Source organism: Macaca nemestrina, chromosome 13 (assembly GCF_043159975.1).
Source record: "Macaca nemestrina isolate mMacNem1 chromosome 13, mMacNem.hap1, whole genome shotgun sequence".
Taxonomy (NCBI): Eukaryota; Metazoa; Chordata; class Mammalia; order Primates; family Cercopithecidae; genus Macaca; species Macaca nemestrina.
In genome coordinates, this window is record NC_092137.1 from 42,402,729 (window position 1) to 42,416,971 (window position 14,243).

General features: G+C 37.3%; 1 protein-coding gene across 4 annotated transcripts in view; it reads left to right on the forward strand.

Annotated features, from left to right (window-relative positions):
• The window catches only part of LOC105464913 (EMAP like 4), a 161,828-nt gene that overhangs the window by 99,690 nt on the left and 47,895 nt on the right, over positions 1-14,243 (forward strand). The window lies entirely within an intron of this gene.

Consider the following 14,243-nt stretch of genomic DNA (forward strand, 5'->3'; position numbering starts at 1 on the left):
CTGGCATTCTTCCTTAGTAGGTCTTACTTTTTCCCTTCTTTATAATACAACATAGATTAAGTAATGTTTGAGATACTTTAAAGGGAAAAATGAAATTTTATTTATGAAGATAATTCTTATTACATTGTATTTCGAAACTTTTAAGAGAAAGAGTCTTGCTCTGTTGCCCAGGCTGGAGTGCAGTCACTACCTTGGCTCACTGCAGCCTTTACCTCCTGGGCTCAAGCAATCCTCTCACTGAAGCCTCCTGAGTAACTGGGACTACAGGCGCGCACCACATACCTGGCTGATTTTTGTATTTATTGTAGAGATGGGGTCTCACTTTGTTGCCTAGGTTGGTCTCAAACTCCTGGGCTCAAGCAGTCCTCCTGCCTCAGCTTCCCAAAGTGTTGGGATTACAGGAATGAGCCACCACCTCTGGTCTGAAAACTTTTTTTTTTTTTAAGTAGAGGCAGTAGTATGTGATAGGAAGAGCAGCAAATGGGGAATAGCTGTGTTTAGTGTTTGGTCCTGGCTGTTATGCATAATAGCCTTATGACCTAGGCTAAATGACGATATCTCTGAGTGGTTTTCTACTCTGAGTATACTAACTATAAAGCTTATTTCACATGGTTACTGAAGGATGAGATAATACATATGAAATATAAATTGAAATAGAGTGGCATCTACTGAAATAGGGAACATTTGAGGAGAAGGAGATGTGTGGAAAAGGAGTTTGGCTTTGGACAATTGCATTTGAGTTGTCTGTAAAACTTAACCTATATGTAGAGATGTATAGCAAACAATGTCTTGTAGATGTTTAAACACATGGATTTTGGAGTCCAGAGAGTGGTTTTACCATTGACTTAGCTATAGTGACCTTGAGCAGGTTACTTCTACCTCTGTAAGTCTTTGTTTTCTCATCGTAATTGAGATAATAGGCCGGGCGCGGTGGCTCACGCCTGTAATCCCAGCACTTTGGGAGGCCGAGACGGGCGGATCACAAGGTCAGGAGATCGAGACCATCCTGGCTAACACAGTGAAACCCCGTCTCTACTAAAAGTACAAAAAACTAGCTGGGCAAGGTGGCGGGCGCCTGTAGTCCCAGCTACTCGGGAGGCTGAGGCAGGAGAATGGCGTAAACCCAGGAGGCGGAGCTTGTAGTGAGCCGAGTTCGCGCCACTGCACTCCAGCCTGGGTGACAGAGCAAAGACTCCGTCTCAAAAAAAAAAAATGGAGATAATAATAAGCTGTTAAAGGGTTACTGTAAAAATTATAGTAATAAATTGTACACAGTATCTGGCATATAATACCAAGTAAGTTTTAGTTATTAATATATGAATTTGGCAGTAAAACTTTGCACTCAGATTTGTATTGTAAGATGAAAAGATAATTATTAAATTGGTGAAATTAATTGACCGTAAGTTGTAAAGCTATTTTAAAAGTCTGGTATTCATTTTGCATGGCATATTCACAACACATTTTCTAGTATTTCAGCTATTAATGCTAATATTTGTCATTTTTGGACATTCTTCTTAAAATATGACATTAATTTAGCCCCTTGACTTGTTCCAAATCATCTGCTTTGATTTGAGAAGAAGCCTATTTACATATGGTACATTTAAGTGAGTTGTAACAGAGAATACTTTACCTGAAAGGCCTGTATACTTCAGACAGAGCAGAGTAGGAGAAAAGGTAGAAAGCTGCATATTCCAATCACCACTTAGGCAGAAGTCAGGAAACTGGTTGTTGAAAGCAATAGAAAGTAGAATGGGATGTACACAGGGCAGTCTCTGAGGTTAGATGTGAGAGGAAGAGCAGGTTATGCCACTAAAAAGAGGCTCTTACTGACCTATATGTTTATATCCTGAAACCTGAACTTTTTTTCATTACTCTCTTCCCTAGTTCTGCTGGGTTGTGCTCCAGATACAGCAGAGATAAAGTCCTAGCATATCAACTGAAAATTTGAATAAGCTTCCCTGTAGGACTGTCTGTTGTTAGAGTGGCAGTTAGGTTCTAATACAGTAGTATTCACTGTGGTGAGTTACTGATTTTAAAACATTTTCCAAGCTAAGTTGGGGGACTTGAAGCACCATGTATAAAATTGCTTATTATGGAAAATAGATAACAATTTGACAAATCTTCTAATAAACAAAATGATACTGCCATTAAGGTCATCCTTGAAATAGTTATCAAGTACAGCTGGCCTTCCATATCTGTGGATTTCACATTCCTGGATTCAACCGACCTGCATTTGAAATATTCAGGGAAAACAAAGTTGCATCTGTAGTGAACATGTATAAACTTTTTTTTGGTCATGATTCCCTAAACAATACAGTATAACAACTAGTAAGTAATCTAAAGGTGATTTAAAGTATACAGGAAGATGGTCATAGGTTACATGGAAGTACTATACCTTTTATATCAAGGACTTGAGCTTCCACAGATTTTGCTGTCTGCAGGAGATCCTAGAACCAATGTCCCATGGAAACCAAGGGACCAACTATGTTACATTTTAAATTTATTATTTATTTATTTAGAGACAGGGTATCACTCTGCCAACCAGGCTGGAGTTCAGTGGCATGATCATAACTCACTGCAGCCTTGAACTCTGGGCTTGAGTGACCCTCCTGCCTCAGCCTTCCAAGTAGCTGAGACTACAGGCACACACCACAACACCCAGCTAATTTTTGTTTTACTTTATAGAGGCGGGGTGTCACTATGTTTCCCAGGCTTGTCTTAAACTTTTGGCCTCAAGCAGTCCTCCTACCTCTGCCTCCCAAAGTGTTAGGATTATAGGTGTGAGTCACCACACCTGGCCTACATTTTTTGGATATGGAAAATAAGTGTCACATGTTCTCATTATTTCTGAAACAGAATCTGAATGTCCTCAAAATACTTTTTCAGACTTGAATAATCTTAAATCTATTTTTTCTCTTGTAGAACTTCAAACTAGGCCTGTTTATATTTAACACATGATTACCTGGTCATGTTGAGAAACTGAATGACTCAGGTCTCTATTGGGAAGAAATCTGCTTGTTTTGAGGAAAAAAGAAGTCATCAATCACTAAATCCCATTCTTACTTCCTCTTATGGTGCTGTCTCCCTGCTCTGGGATTAGATTCATTGTTATTTACCATTTCAGTACAGTCATATCCTAACTGTACAGGTGTATCAAGGTGGAAGGACAGTTATAATATCTTAGAAAATTGAGAAGTAATTGAGTATTAGCTACCTGTCCAAAAATGGCTTCAGATTAAAAATACTTGAGAAGTCATTTTGAATTATATACTGTCTAAAATCCCTCAGTAATTTATTGTAGCCAAATTATTTATCAAATAATTTTAAAATAAATAATACAAACTCATTTATAAAATTGGGGAAAGGAAAAAACCTGAATAATCTTGTCATTCTAACAGATTACAGTTCTGATGTGTTTGTTTATTGTTCTTTATCATATATACATTTTATACATTCACTCATTTAACAGATATTTACTGAGTGCGTATTTTGTCAGACCCTATCCTAGGCAGTCAGAGTTACAGCAGTTACAGTGTTGAGCTGTGTGGAACTTATATTCATGCTCCATAGACAAAACAGGTAATAAATAATTCATATGTCAGGAAGGTGATACATATGGGGAAAGAATAAGGAGAGTAGAGAATTGCTATTTTATATAGAGTGGTTAGGGAAGACATTTCTGATATGGTAACCTGAAGGAAGTGAATGAAATATGAAATATGTAGATAACTATAAAAAGGATTTTATGAACAGAGGAAGCTGGAAGTATATAAGCCTTGAGGCAGGAACTTTCTTGCTGTGTTAAGGAATAGCAAGGAGGTCATTCATCATAGAGTACATACAATTTTGTATTATTTAGCAATTACATTTATAAAATGCATATTCATTCCAAGCAAGAGAAGCTTCTTGAGGTACAAAATGTAGGAAAGGGAAGTGAAGTGATACAGCAGAAAGGGCAAATGAGTAGTAAATATGAGACCTAGTTAGGGGTGAAATGACCTGTATCACAGAAAATTAAAGAATCACAGTTCTGCATTATGAGTTAGATAACTCATAATTTTGGGAGAAGCTGAAAATTCCATTTGCTAAAGGCAGTGATTTTAGAAAACAAAACATTGTTGTCTGATAAAATTTTTCCTATTACCCTGACACTTTGGGCCTCAGTTTCCTTACATATATTTAGTCTTAGAGTAGATATCACTAAGGTCTTTTCGGTAACTTTTTGAAAGCTTTTTCTTGTAGCAAACAGAAAATGAAGCACAGTTTCCTGCTGTCCCCACAATACCTTCACTAACTTGCTTGTAAACTACCTTTTGAAGAACTTAAAAGGCTGGGTGAGGTGGCTCACGCCTGTAATCCCAGCACTTTGGGAGGCCAAGGGGGTTGGATTGCTTGAGTTTAGGAGTTCGAGATTAGCCTGGGCAACATGGCAAAACCCCATCTCTACCAAAAATACAAAAATTAATCAGGCATAGTGGCACACATCTGTAGTTCCAGCTACTTGGGAGGCTGAGGTGGGAGGATGGCTTGAATGGAGGTGCTTTTGTTCAGAGCCTTGCATTATGTTTTCTGACCTGTTGGCTCCAGGCCTGTTTAGTCCTAAAACCTGTTCACACCTGTGCAAACTGAGCACTGTATCTGAAAGAATAGCTAAAATTTATTGATAAAGATATATGATAGCAATGTCCAACTGACACTGTTTATTGTGTCACCCATTGAGAGGATGTATATTGTCACTTAGAGAGTGTGCAATTTGAAACAAACCAAAAAAATCAAAAGCCTTTCATTGAACTACAGACAGATTCTTTCCTTTTTACCAAGATGGTATCCCAAATTTGGCAATTCCAGAATTTAGGAAGAAGTTTGTTGAGTGTGGATAAGTAGAAAGGACAGAAAACCAGTGCATTTCCAATGGAGACCATACTTAATTCGAAAACTTATTTATTTTCTTTTTTATTTTTGAGGTAGGGTCTCACTCTGTTGCCCAGGCTGGAGTGCTGTGGAATGATCACAGCTCACTGCAGCCTTGACCTCCCGGGCTCAGTTGGTCCTCCCATCTCAGCCCCCAGAGTAGCTGGGACTACAGGAATGTGCCGCTGTGCCCAACTAGTTTTGTATTTTTTGTAGAGACAGGGTTTCACCATGTTGCCCAGGCTGTTCTTGAACTCCTGAGCTCAAGTGATCCACCCGCTTCAGCCTCCCAAAGTGCTAGGATTATGGGTATGGCCACTGTGCCTGGCTAGTTCTAAAATTTACATACTGTCCCTTTTAATAACCTGTATAAACATAATTTGGATCCCTGCATCTGGGGTTTGTCCAAGTATTCTCTGTATTTTTATTTATTTAAGAGCGTAGAGAAGACGCTGCCAAGGGCAGCAGGCCTGCCAGGCTGTTGGTCTCGCCATCTGTATTTTAAAAGGATACCAAAAAAAGGGGACCTTTCCTCTGTTGGAGATTTTTTTTTTTAAGCTCTATAAAGCAAAGATCTGATTTCATAGTGTTGTGGTTAGTAGCAGTCTTCTGGATTAAAATATGTTTGAAGACTGTCCCATTTTTTAAAATAGAAACTATCCCAACTTCTAAGAACATGTTCTTGACATCCTCTTTCCTTATTTTCAGCAAAGAAAAAAGCCCCAACTCTCTCCTCTGGACATTAAGTATATGAATACTTCATTAGAGAACGTTCTAATCTTTTACATATTTATTGTGGCTAAAGTCTTCATTCAAATTATGTATATTTTTGCTATACACATACTTTTTAAAAAACTCTAAACTAGAAAATATAATTAACCAAAAATTTTCAGTCTTCAAGCATGCCAGTTAACTGAGTGAAATATCATAGTTAGAAATCTGTGCTGTCCAGGCCAGGCACAGTGGCTCATGTCTGTAATCCCAGCACTTTAGGAGGCCAAGGTGGGCAGATCACCTGAGGTCAGGAGTTTAGACCAGCCTGGCCAACATGGCAAAAGCCCATCTCCACAAAAATACAAAAATTAACCAGGCGGTGGCACCTGTCTGTTGTCCCCAGCTACTTAGGAAGCTGAGGCAGGAGAATCTCTTGAACCTGAGAGGCGGAGTTTGCAGTGAGCTGAGATAGCACCACTGCACTCCAGCCTAGGCAATAGAGCGAGACTCCATCTCAAAAAAAAAAAAAAAATATCTTGTCCAAAAATGGCAATTATATTCTATATTGTATTTCTAACTCTAGTAATTGTTATTGTTTTCTGGAAGCACTTTGAAAAGAATTCTAAAATTTGTGATTAGCTGTAGCCAGAAAGAGTTGCAGTTAATCAGTGGCATATACCAAGATTGCAAGGAAAAGGTGTAGTAAATTACGTGCCACGTCCCTGAACTGCACTCACAACTGGTTCTCCAAAGAACAGTTTCACCAAAAATATTCTATTGTTTTCCTTCAATAATGCTTTTTAAACTTTGGTGAACTATTTTAATGTTTCTAAAAATATATTCAAATAATACAGTGAGCACCCCATATGCTGACCACCCAGATTTATCAGATCTTCACATTTTGCTTTATTTGATTCAGGGGTTTTTTTTCATTTGTTTCATTTTTTCCTTTAAGAAATAACATTATAGTTGAAGCTTCTCATTAATCCTATTTAATCAGAATTTTTATATACAGGTTTTTAATGTTCTGCTGAGGCCTCCTGATTCCCTCTCTGCTATAGTTAATTGAGAAAACAAAGCCAGGGTGATAAATAGTTTGACATTTGAAATTTCCTTTTCAAATTTCTCATTTTTAAAAAATTAAGTGCAACTTAGTATATTCATATAAAATAAAAAGGTTTTTCATTTATTTAGTGCTTTAAATAATTTTTCCTGAAGATATAAGTGAGTAAGTTGGGGGAATTTTTAAAATAAAACCATATTTTGCCTACAGAAAAGTTTTAGGCAGTATAGTGAGTCTTTTAGCAGTTTTATGTGTCTCATGTTGTCGAAATAGATTTCTTTTCCATCTTTTCCCAAAAAAAAGCCTTTTCAAGCAGTACAAATAATCTAAAATGCTTAAGCAAACTCATTTTCAAGTAATTTTATGACAATCAGAGAAACATCAAGAGAAACCTGATTAAAGGAGGTTTAGGTTCAAGAAGGTGGGTAACTGTAAGTTGGCTTACTACTGTAATTAGTATAAGAGTTGATTAACAGGGGCACAAGACATGGTTATGTCTCCAATCTAAGCTCCTAAGAGGTTAGGTTCATATCTTTTATACTGTGCATCCCTTACCCCACTATGTAATTAAAAATTCAGGAAATTTTATCAGTCAATAGAATTCTGCCTATAGAAGAAAAAAGTTAAGATCGCATTTTGTACTTGGTCATATTTTTCAGACCCAAGTTTTATGTTTGCTAATAAAACTACTAATATTTAGCAAGTACTGGAGCTAGGAATTTTTTAAATCTATGAAATAAGAGAGTTAGATTATATCCTTCTAAATTCCCTTTTGGTTTATTTGGGTCTCTATTTTATGATTTAACTATTTTTATAGCTAGATCATTGAAAGGGGGCAAAATCCAAACATCCTTACAGATTCCATTGTTTGATTGGAATTTTAAAATATTTTAAAATATTGAATTATAACTACAGAATAACTGGATCGTTAACTGGGACTTGGAATCTTTTGTCTGCATCAAGAACATTTTTAAGAAAATATTTTAGCCTTCCAAAAATGTTCCTTGTCACTTTCTACTGTAAAATTATAGTTAATATTTCTGGGATTTTGGCTATCCTTCTATTGTTTAACTCTGTGGTTTTGGGAAGTAGAGCCTGATAGTATCAGAGAAAAGGCTCAAATTGAGTAAAGATTCTTTAATTTTCTGCTTGCAGAAATTAGGTAGCATCACACTCTCCTACCTTTTAGTTAAATATAAAACTCAAATTCCAGTTTAGGGGAGCCTATTTAGTTCTAAAGATTGTAAAATACAGATTAAAAATGGATTCCTAAAATGGAAACTTTCGGGAGAAAGATGTGTTAAGTTGTAAGCAATCTAGACGTTCAGAAGGCTTTCTACAGGTAGTACCCATTACACAAATAATAATAATCATAGTCCAAATCCCTGAAGTTCTGTTGTTGCCTTTGAATGGCTTTTTTTTTCTTTTTAAAAAATCTCAAAGACCAGAAGTAAAGCAAGCTTAAAAAGAAAATCACTGGAGGAACTGATCTTGGAATGGAGTATGCCCAGTGCCATCTCCTTTCTCCACTCTGCCTGACTTTTAACTTTTCCATTGCTACAATTTGTGAGCAATTAATAAGTTTTTGTAAGGATCTTATATAAATTACTTTAAAAACCAATTATTTATGCATGAGTATGAACCATTTTGAAAATATGGCTTTGCTCAGAACACCTGAGATAACTGTCTCAAAAGAATGGGAGTTTTGATTAGGGAATATGATAACCATTTTGCAATTTGGGACACCTTGGAGTGTCAGATGGCCTAAGGGAGATGCAAAAGCAGAAGAGCAAAACCCAAGGAAACTGAAGGGGAAGCATTAGGAGGAATGGGGGAAGGACACAGAAGGGAAACGGCAACATCAAGTATTTCAAATTTTTACCTAACAATCACTCTTTCCAAAGATAGTAGAGCAGAAACATCTTCCTCTTCTACTGTCCTCCCTAATTTCCAGCTGTTGGGATTCAGAGCTCAAGCTAGTACTATTTGGATTGAAAGGAAGCTGTGTTGCCACCTTGTAATTGGACTAGCCTGAGGCCCTTACCAGTATCTGAACAGCACTGCCTAATGGAAATACAATGTATAACACATATGTAATTCAAATTTTTCTAGTCAAATTTTTAAAAAGACACATGTAATATTTTAATAACAAATTTTTAACTTAGTGTAGCCAAAATACTGTCATTTTGATGTGTGATCAGTATACAAAAATTATTAGTGAGATATTTTACTTTTTTTTCATATTAAGTCTTCAAAATCTGGTTTGTATTTTATATTTCCAGCATATCTCAATTCAGACTAGCCACATGGTAAGTGTTCAGTAATCAGTGTCTGCAATTTTAGACAGAGCAGGTCTAGATCATAGTTTTAGAGTGAAAATGTTTCCAGAGTTATAAGTAATAGAATTTTGGACCAAAGTCTAAAAATGTATTTAATCTCTCTGAGCCTTGGTTTCCCCTTCTGTAAAAGGAGGTTAGACTAGGAGAGCTATAATATTTTATCCAGCCCCAACATATGTGTCTCGGGAAATGAACAACAGCCTTCATGAATGATATCCTACAGAATTTCTTTTTTAATAATTAAACTACTCTATCACTGATCAGATTGACTTAAGAATATTTATTTTGTTTGAACATATGCTAGTAAGTGCTAAAGCTGAGATTCGAACCAAGGTCTGTATCACAAAGCTTGTGTTCTCTTCACCCTCTCAGTCCCAGAAATTTTCACCATACCAAGGTTGGAGATAAAATGTTGAGGCTGTTTATATTTAAGTTAGCATCAGCTTCATTATTGAATACTCCATACTGTGTTTACTATCATGAGGCAGGTAGTTTTCCTCACTTTCCTCTTCTGGACCACTAGACTTTGTATTTTGTTACTGATCTCCTATTGTGCTTTGATCAGTCCCATCGCCCATCCGTTATTAAGTTTCCTGGTGGTGGTTTATAGTGAAGACAGGCAGAAAGTAGCATTGGGATAATACATACTGACTGTAAGTTTTATGATTGTAAGATCAAGAAGCCTGAGAATCTCAGGAAAAAGTTTGCAGTGAGAATTTGACAATGACTGGGGAAAAAAGAGGGTCTTCTTCATCTATGTATTTTACCTAATGCCTAAGGTAAAGAGTGTCTTAAAAGAAGAGGTTGCAAACTGGTGTTGTGTGCAGGCCACAGGTATGTTTTCATATGGTGTTCTCCCTTTTTTTGGTAGAGGAGGGAACATTTTTAAATTGGCAGATTTCACAATAAATTATAGATTTTCTATTTCTTTTGAAAAATAAGAAGACTTAGTAACACTGGGTCCACATTCTTCATGGAGTGGCCTTGCTGCTCCCTCCCTGAGATGGAGTATGGGGTATTTGAATACAGTGTCCCCACCCTCAGTCATCATGCACTCTCCCACTTCTCTCAGTTTCATTTCCTGCAAATGAATTTGTGTTGTTTTTAAGTGTACATAATAGACTCAGCAGAATTCTAGTTTATTTACTTATACTTGCTGTTCTGTGGACAGTCACTTTAAAGCTTAGGAAAAGATACTATAGGGTACTAAATCATAAACAATTGCTAACCAGTGTTTAGAGTGGTCATAAATCCCTTTCAAAGGCAGAAGGATAAATGTTTGTCAAGAACCTCATATTATGCTTTGCAGTGTGATATCTTATTTAATCACTTATAATTCCAAATAGTAGGTAGTATTACCACTTTATGTATTGAGAAAATGAAGCCAGTCTTGCAACTAACAAAGCATGAAGCTAAGATTCAAGTCATAGACTTTTCCAAAGCTCATGCTGTTTTCACTATAATGTATTGCCGGAAATTGTCTGAAGTGCTTAGGTTATATACTTGATCTCTAACATATATAACCAATTTATAGATAGTGAAAGCATTGTCATCCTAATATGCATTGCCATTTTTATATCATATCAGAAAAGTTAGAAGCACTAGATCATGCCTTTACTTTTCTACTTGGTTTCTTAGGCTGCTTGACATTTGATAACCAATATGGTGTTCTCAGCTGTGCCTGTTCAAAAAGGAGACTTTTTTTTTTTCCTTGATAGTATGACTAACCCTCCCCCTTTGCTGTACCTACGCTCCTTTCTAAGTGGTGATAGAAGCATCTATTAAATGTCTTTTTTATTCAGAACACATTTATGATGTACATCTCTGATCAAAGATCCTGGAGTAAATTCCAAAGGATGAGATATCTGCCTTCAAAAAGTTTGTAATCTTAAAAACTAGAGGAAAAGTTATATAACAAGTTGACACTTGAAAAGAGTAAACTATACAAATAAGAACAAGGATATACAGATCAGGATGACTGCAGAAGTAGGGAATATTTACAGCTGGTCATTTTCTTATCAAATTTCAGCTGTGCTAAAAATCATCAGGAAACAGCCCACTCTTAGATTCGGAAGTAATGAAGACATACATCATGTGGTGTTAAAACCATAGTGTGGGAGGCCTTAGCCTGTTCTTAGATCAAACTCTGAGGCCAGCTACACTGAGTAATAACAATAAAAATAACTTGAACTTCTCACCCATAACAAGCACAACCTTTTTTTTTTTTTTTTTTCTTTTGAGACGGAGTCTCGCTCTGTCTCCAGGCTGGAGTGCAGTAGCATGATCTCGGCTCACTGCAACCTCCGCCTCCTGGGTTTAAGTGATTCTCCTGCCTCAGCTTCCCGAGTAGCTGGGATTACAGACATGTGCCACCACACCCGGTTAATTTTTGTATTTTTAGTAGAGACGGGGTTTTACCATGTTGGCCAGGCTAGTCTCAAACTCCTGACCTTGTGATCTGCCTGCTTTAGCCTTCCAAAGTACTGGGATTACAGGCATGAACCACCATGCCCAGCCCAAGCACAACCTTTTAATCTGATTGAAAAAATACTTGCAGATATTCAAGAAGTAATTTATCTTTCCTTCCTCTTCATGGTTTGCATTATATAAACTACTGCATTATTACATACTCTTCTCCTTAGGTCGTTTAAGTCATTATTAGAGATCCTAAGGTTGTATCAGCCTCTGGTTGTTGATCACATTTTCAGTCTGATTCTAATGCTATTTTCATATCATGCCAGACAAGTTGGCAAGTGCTAGACATTTCCCATGTATCTGTACTAAGTCTTTGTCTCTCCTTTAGGTCCTTCTGTAACCATTTCACAATCACCATCAATATTATTAAACCTGTTATATGGAGGTCACTGGGATGCTAGAGGCAGGGTTAAGTGGGGTTTTTTTGGTTTTTTCTTTTCAAAGGAGTAAGAAACAATTGTGGCTGGGTACGGTGGCTCACACCAGTAATCCCAGCACTTTGGGAGGCCGAGGGGGCGCAGATCACTTGAGGTCAGAAGTTTGAGACCAATCTGGCCAACGTGGTGAAACCCCATGTCTACTAAAAGTGCAAAAATGAGCCGGTTGTGGTGGCGCGTGCCTGTAATCCCAGCTACTTGGGAGGCTGAGTGGGGAGAATCACTTGAACCCAGTGGCAGAGTTTGCAGTGAGCCAAGCTCGTGCGACTGCACTCCAGGCCTGGGTGACAGAATGAGACTCCGTCTCGAAAAAAAGAAAAAATTCCATCAGTTGCATGAAGTATTTTCTTTTGTAAAATATGTGTAATGTTGCCCAGGCACGGTGGTTCATGCCTGTAATCCCAGCACTTTGGGAGGCTGAGGCGGGCGGATCACCTGAGGTCATGAGTTCAAGACCAGCCTGACCAACATGATGACACTCCGTCTCTACTAAAAATACAAAAAAAAAAAAAAAAAAGCCAGGCATGGTGGCACATGCCTATAATCCCAGCTACTTGGGAGGCTGAGGCAGGAGAATTGCTTGAACCCGGGAGGCGGATGTTACAGTGAGCCAAGATGGCGCCATTGCACTCTAGCCTGGGCAACAAGAGTGAAACGCTCTTTTAAAAAAAAAAAAAAAAAAAAAAAGATGTATAATATGGATTTGATTCTAGACTTGTGTTTTTTAACATTTTAGTTTTAGACTGTTGCAGTTCTTATAAACACCTATTGGTTTATGTAAATACAAGACACCTATCCTGCCAATAAGAAAACTGTTTCTTAGCACTGTCTTGAAAATCTCGGAGTATGACATTTGAAATCTTGAGGTCATGTTTTTGTTTTCTGTTATTGCGAGATTTTATATATATATATGTGTGTGTGTGTGTGTGTGTATGTATACATGAGCCACATTTTCATTATTCAGTTGAGTTTAGGTTGTTTCCACATCTTGGCTATTGTGAACAGTGCTACTGTGAACCTGAGAATACTGATATATCTTCAAGATACTGATTTCAGTTCTTCTAAAAAATACCCAGTAGTGGGATTGCAGCATCATATGGTAGTTGTGTTTTTAACTTTTTGAGGAACCTTCATCCTACTTTCCATAGTGACTATACCATTTTGCATTCCTACCAGCAGTGTACAAGTGTTCAAGTTTCTCCACGTCCTCATCAATACTTGATGCCTTTTTTTTTTTTGAGACAGAGTCTCGCTCTGTCTCCCAGGCTGGAGTGCAGTTGCGTGGTCTCAGCTCACTGCAAGCTCCACCTCCCCGTTTCACTCCATTGTCCTGCCTCAGCCTCCCGAGTAGCTGGGACTACAGGCCAGCCGCCACCACACCCAGCTAATGTTTTGTATTTTTAGTGGAGACGGGGTTTCACTGTGTTAGCCAGGATGGTCTCGATCTCCTGACCTCATGATCTGCCCATCTCGACCTCCCAAAGTGCTGAGATTACAGGCATGAGCCACTGCACCTAGCTGTCTTTTTATTATTATTATTATTATTATTATTATTATTATTAATAGCCATTCGACAGGTATAAGGTAATATTTCATTGTGATTGTGATCTGCATTTCTCTGATGATTAGTGATGTTGAACAGTTTTTTATATACCTGTTGGCTGTTTTTATGTCTTTGGAGAAAAGACAAAAGAAAAAATGTCCTTAGTCCATTTTAAAGTCAGTTATTTAACTATTGAGTTCCTTATATATTTTTGAGATTAACCCTTTATTAGATATATGGCTTGCAAATATTTTCTCCTGTAGGTGGCCTTTTTATTGTTGATTGTTTCCTGGCATAAGAAAAACTTACGCCATTTAACATCTGTAGGTTCATCCAGTAGTGTGGTAGACATGGTTGTTGTCTATTCAAATAATCTCACTCTTCTTTTCAAGTGTTAGGAAAACTGTTGTCACAAAATTTTCTTTTGTGTTTTTCTACTCAGCCTTCCTGGCCTTCTTGTAGAAATGTGTCAACTTAGATAAATTATATTTTAATTCTGAAAAAATTATTCTCAGTTAAGGAGATGGCCATTGGTTTTTTTTTTCCCCTACGATGTTTTGGACTAGGACTTTATAGTATCACTTTGTTTTCTATATGCTGTATAATGTAGTTGGCGCTCTGTATCCATGGGTTCTGCATCCACAGATTCAGCCAACCATGGGCGGAAAATATTTGGGGAAAAAGATTGTCTGTTATACTGAATATATGCAGACTGTTGTCATTCTTTTCTGAACAATACAGTATAACAACTATTTACGTAG